At 35.1% G+C, this 6520-nt stretch overlaps 1 long non-coding RNA gene across 2 annotated transcripts; it reads left to right on the top strand.

Annotated features, from left to right (window-relative positions):
• The first annotated feature begins 1369 nt into the window (after positions 1-1369).
• On the top strand, positions 1370-5683 carry LOC139971002 (uncharacterized). 2 transcript variants are annotated; one of them, XR_011794279.1, is made up of 4 exons: positions 1370-1611; positions 2949-3094; positions 4387-4746; positions 5100-5683. It is a non-coding gene; the product is annotated as an uncharacterized lncRNA (long non-coding RNA). The 2 variants fall into 2 exon arrangements; XR_011794278.1 differs by having other exon boundaries at positions 1422-1611; positions 4387-5683.
• Positions 5684-6520: the final 837 nt, after the last annotated feature.

The following is a 6520-nucleotide window of genomic DNA, read 5'->3' as shown; positions in this document are numbered from 1 at the left end:
AGATTAACCATGGACCTCCATGGATTAACGTACGAGCCGCTTACAAAAAGAGGGCGTCTGTTAAAAAATCAATATGCTTCATAGATGAGTGCACTTACACACGGTTTAACCGAGTAACACTCGCTTCATATTTAAGTAAAATGAGAAATTCGGAGGATGCATACAAAATTATTCAATGTGCAAGTAACACTTACTTTTACAGTTAAAGGGGTATAGTCATTTTAATCAACATATCTGTTTAACATTTTACAATAGTATGTACTTAAATGGATTTCCTGGTGGCAAACATTGTGAAACTTATATTGAAGAGAAAATTCTTCCACACTGGTAGTCAAAACCCATCTCAATATCTTGCCCATAACTCGAGATATGATTGATTGAATGCAACATAGTTTGACTGGCTAGGATGTTGTATCACAGTAGGGGGTCTGTGATGTCTTGTGGGCAAATGATCTTCAAAAGATTTACTTAGACTATTATCATCTTCTTGTATATTTATCCCTAAAACCTGATACTATTGAAATGTCAAAGTTCTCTGCATTTAGAATGTCATGGAAATTTATCCCTTTTATAGAAATATTCTTTTCCTCTGTGGATAAATAAAATGACAAATACTAACGAGAAACAAAGACATTTTCAGCTGAATTGCCCTGGTGACATTATCAACTCTGCTATATTGCCAGGTGCATTTACAAATATACAACATGCTATGAAGATGTGGTTTTCGCCTACAGATTCCGTCAATTTTCAACAACTTTGCTAAGCGATCAACTTGAGTTACCAGGTATCCTTTAAACAACTTGGTCTTGCATGACCGAGGAAACGATGTCAACGTGAAATTTGTCTTTAAAAAGGGGAGCTGGGAAAGGGAATGAAAGGGGGACTGAAAGGGGGGGGGGGAGGTGGAGCTTTTTAAAGGGAATATTTGGCATAAGTCTGGGAAGTACATCTATTTAACCAAGCGAACGCTACCATCAAGTGAAATTTAACCCCTCAACTATTTGTCTGGCGCCGATAGTCTCTACTATAAATTTTACATAAAATGTTATACAGGTTACACCCATGCATGTATATACATAAAACATGAAGTACACACCCAATATATTCCGAACTTAACAATGTTACCAAACCTTTTAGTGTAACTCCAGGTTCAAAACTATAGACTAAACTCTTGGGGGAAAATGGTAAATATCTATGTCTATAGATATATGTATAAATATATATATATATCATTATCGTTTTCAATTACACACACACACACCCACACACACACACACACACATATATATATATATATATATATATATATATATATATATATATATAAAGAGATAGATAGATAATTATAGATATTTACCTTTTTCCCCCGAGAATTTAGTCTTCTTTTAAGAAGACGGTAAAAATTTGAGATCAAATAATCTCAAAGAGAGTATATAAATTGCAGTCCATTTTCACTGAGTGTATAGTACAGAAAACACAAGCTGCTATCAGAAGCCACATATTCGTTACGTACAACTGACTTAAAATCAACCAGGATGATTCGGACGTTTACAGCCATTCTGTTGGTGATCTGTCTTATGGGAGGCACTGGGTCTGAAGCAAAACCTAAAGGTTTGTACTACATGGCTTTCATTTACCATTATTTAAAACTGAATATCGATAATTGGGTGATTTTCCTTTTACTCTGAAAACTGCTTTAAAATACTAATGTCCGTTCCGCGGACTGTTAATTCCGATTTATGCTGGCTGTTTCGACAGACCACAGGGAAAACAGATCTAATGACCGGTATTATTACCGGAGAAGGCTGGCCGCAGGAGGAAAAGATCCTGAAGTTTGGTCGAAAAGCCTTGACAAGGGCTAGGCCTGCCATTTAGCTTATGGCTTATTATTTATGAGAAAATCTATAAACCTAAAAATGTATGATTAATCTAAATTAACCAATACTGTTCTGCCAAACGTTATCTTTTAGGGAGGAATTATGTGAAATGTTGTTTCAAATCTCACACCAAAGGTCCTGGAATATATTTAGCTTATATTTATTATGTAATATTAAATGTTTTTTTTTTAAAGGAGTATGTAGGCAAGCCCGGAATCATAGCTGGTGGGTGAATCATTGACTTATCTATAGTAGCTTATAAATTGCATTTTGAATTTGGCTATAACCTCGCATCACAGAGGAAACAGAGGCGGCGGAACTAAAATAACATATTATGTTTCCTTGTAACTGTATACATCTTTCCCATAGCTGTTGCATGAGTATATATGGTATCACAGGATTTCAGTAAAATTGAATGGTTTCACTAATTAGCCTAGCAAGACTGAGATAGAAAGGAACACTTTTTTGAACAGACGATTTATTTATTCGATCGGCAAATACCTTTCCCACTATTTTATATCCAACCCCTATCATATATCATATACCTGATTTTTTGTTATCCGTCATTAGTGTTGTATACATAGATATAGTGTTCAATATATAGGGAAGGAGATGGGGTATTGAATTATATGGGTAACACACCGGAACACACCGGGGGGGGGGGGGTTAACTACAAAGTAACCTCAAAAGGTTCCGACATTATGGATCCTCTATATGCATTCCATACGCAAATCTCATTGGAAGTTTTTTTTTATATTATTTTTATAACAACAAAGGTTGCTTTTTAATTACACTTTCTTCTTAATTTTCAACATCATCGTACTTTTTAATTACAATTGTACTCAATTGTTCACCAAAAGAGCACTAAGAACAAAAGGATCCATGTTTCATTGTAAAATGGAAAAAAAATGAAGTCTATATATGCCAAAAATAAGCACTTTTTTTTGTTTTATGAAAAGGGGCGCCCTTTTGAGGCTTTTAACAAAAAGGGAGGAGTGGGGGGGGGGAGTGCACGTATCCCCTGTACCCTCGGCTCGGCTGCCTCTTAACATTTTTAATTGTGAATTGCAGGCTGTCGTGAATCCTTCTGTATGGAATCGTATGCCCCAGTGTGTGCTTCTAACGGCGAAATCTACGGCAACCTATGCTACTTCGGAAATGCACAACGATGCGTTGATTCTACGTTACGGATAGTGGACGGTTCACATTGTGGCCTGGTATGTTGCCTGTCGGCTTAAAGTTTTGAATTTGTTGACATACTAATAATTCATTCTGGATTCCCACTTCAAGGGAGGCGGGGGGGGGGGGGGTCGGTAGCCGAGTTGCTGGCTTTCAGGAAATTATACATATTGACAAATTTCTCAAATTGTTGAGTTGTTATTTAACGATAAGCTATAATAGACAACAAGTCAAACCTATACGATATTTGGTCGAGATGTCAAGTGACACTATATTACATCTTCACGCTGAACAGTATATCAAATAACGAGATGTCTTGCTCTATGTGCTATCATAAAGAATGTATAGCATAACTTGCTTATCCAGCACCAAAGATATATATATATATATATATATATATATATATATATATATATATATATATATATATATATATATATATATATATATATATATATATATATATATATATATATATATAAAAACAAGGGCGTAGGAACCGGGGGGGGGGGCTAGGGGCGCCAGCCCCCAGTGAAATATATGGGGGGCGGAAGTATCATTCCGCCCCCCGCTCCGCATGTCAGAAAACCCCTTTTTCATTTCGAAATGAGAAAAAAATCTCATTTGAAGCACCAAATTGCATCTAAGGCCAGGTGAAAATGCAAAATTCTTTACAAAATGGAGTGGGTGTTGAAGTGTGCTATATTGCACCAAATTGCATCTGAGGCCACCTGGAAATGCAAAAAAATTCCAAAGGGGAGGGGGACACCCCTTCCCCTTAGACCCCTCCCCAGGCCGGCCATCAGTCTTCAGCCCCCCCACTCAAAAGTACCTTCCTACGCCACTGTATAAAAACATCTGCAAATTATAACTTATGTCGGGAGGTGTTTGCTCCCGGGAAAGAAAGTCAATGACGCAAGAACGATAGGAGTATAAATGCATACGAAACACTGACTGTAACGAGCCATAACATCACCCCCCCCTCCCCCTCGACCTTGGCCCTGATATAAGACTGGGTATAGAATAGAAAATATAAAATGGTCTATAGTGAAGATATTTTGTAGGGAATACGTTTGCTGTCATTTAGGTACACAAAAAGATTCAAATTCACTTAAATTATCATGTATATATTAAACAAATGATACATGTAATTATAGAATCTGAGTATTCTTGACGATATTTTTGGATTAACACCTAGCTGTTATAAACCTCAAATTTGGTATACATAATTGACACTCTTAATATATCCCTGCATTTGCAGCCCGGCGAGACTTTGCAGACTTCGGAAAAATGAGACTTTGTCTTTCTGTTTTTATCTTCTTTTCTGCAGAACATTAAATAATTGATCTTCCATGGAAGTGCTATAGGTCTTATACAGCTCAAGATGACGTTACGTCTATAAAAGACCTTCACCGGGAAAACACTGTAGTATTAGCAATTCCGAATTAGTCTTCATCTATATATAGGCTATATAGGTTGTTTACAGGCTATATATATAGGCTATATATAGCCTAATATAGCCTATATATAGCCTCTATATCTATCCTCTATATATGTCCTATATATATATATATATATGTCCTATATATATATATATATTTATATATATATTAACATGTAATCCTTCAAACTATCTACGAATACCATAAACATGTAACTATAAGCGTTTAAATACACCCTTAGCCTAAAGGTCGTGGAGTAACATAAACCAGTGCGGAAAATCTGATTTATTTATTTCTATTTAAAACACTGTAGTATTAGCAATTCCGAATTAGTCTTCATCTATATATAGGCTATAAAGGTTGTTCACAGGCTATATATATATAGGCTATATATAGACTATATATAGCCTATATATATCCTCTATATATCCTCTATATATATCCTCTATATATATCCTCTCTATATATATATATTTATATATATATATATATATATATATATATATATATATATATATTAACATGTAATCCTTCAAACTATCTACGAATACCATAAACATACCATAAACTATAAGCGTTTAAATACACCCTCAGCCTAAAGGTGGTGGAGTAACATAAACCAGTGCGGAAAATCTGATTTATTTATTTCTATTTAATCATTAATTTCATCATTACATTATATCCTATATGGCTTTGGTAGATTAAAGTAACCGACCTTAAAAATCTTGTTTATTGGAAATGAGAAAGCTACGCATAAGGAAACACGGTGGTATAATATAGCCTACTTAAATTTAATGAAGGCTATTCATGTCAGTTTAACTTATGTCATCGTGTAACTTGTTAGCAACAAGAATCATAAAAAATCCACAAAGTTGACAACTTGCAAAATGCCATCAATATAGATATTCCAAAATGTCACAAATTCGATAGCTATACTTTAGGTAGCCTAACTATATTTTAAGTCAATATATTCACATTGGTCAATTGCAGTGTTAAATCGTGAGCACCATAAACATTTTCGCCGTTCGATTTTTTTCTTGACCACCAGTATATCGGGTCTCAGTTAAAGGACAAACGTTCCATTTTAAATAGCCATTTTATGATTTCATGCATTCACGGTGTTGGGTATTATAGTAGACAATATTTTGATTTCTTAATAAAACAGCGCAGTCGTAAAAATAACAAGTTTTCCTTTTACTGTATATCCTATATTACGTTTCTCTATCACTATAAATGTGCATGTTACAGAGAAATTTAGTATGCTTTTCCATAAAAAAAAAGGTATGAGGTCGGCTTTCTTTCTTGTTGCCGCCCTGTGCCCGTCCATCAAACCCAAAATGGGACAATTAAATGTCAAGTAGCCTAGATGGAGAGGAGAAGATGGGGGGGGGGGGGTGGGTGGTTGGTTGGTACATAAAAACAAGGAGAAAAATACCGAACTTAGTAGACATAAACATAAAGAAAAAACGAAAACGTTAATAGGAACTTTAGGTAAATTTGTTGCCATAGTTTATGCAAGTTCTGATATAAGTCTTTAAGTTCTATACATGAAGTTTACACCTCTTCGATATTGTGATACTGATATCGTTAAGCCATAACACCAGCATAATTTGTCACTAGTCGTTTTGGGTTTCTGAAGAACTTCCTAATTTGATACTTTGTTATATGAATGGTGATACTTTGTGATATATCATCGGCATATAGTTCTTCATGCACATCGACACCGAGGATGAAATCTGAAACGTGGTACATCTTCATAAAATACCGAAATATGGGACGATTGGATTACAAGCATAGTAAACCACGTATTTAAAAGGCACACATAGTAATCAACTCCTCCCATTAATGCTTTAAAAGTCAACGCCCCAATATTGGTTTGTTTTATCAATAGTAAACTTAACGTTGAATATTTCAAGCAAAGAATAACGTTTTTGTTAACATTTTTGCAAGAAGACGTCGGTTAGAGCAATGTTTCGTTCCCTTAATACATTCATGGCGATGCTTCTGATGATGTGGGGGATC

Source organism: Apostichopus japonicus, chromosome 8, assembly GCF_037975245.1.
Source record: "Apostichopus japonicus isolate 1M-3 chromosome 8, ASM3797524v1, whole genome shotgun sequence".
Classification (NCBI taxonomy): domain Eukaryota; kingdom Metazoa; phylum Echinodermata; class Holothuroidea; order Aspidochirotida; family Stichopodidae; genus Apostichopus; species Apostichopus japonicus.
Note: the sequence above shows the minus strand (reverse complement) of the source record. Positions and strands in the feature narration are given on the sequence as shown.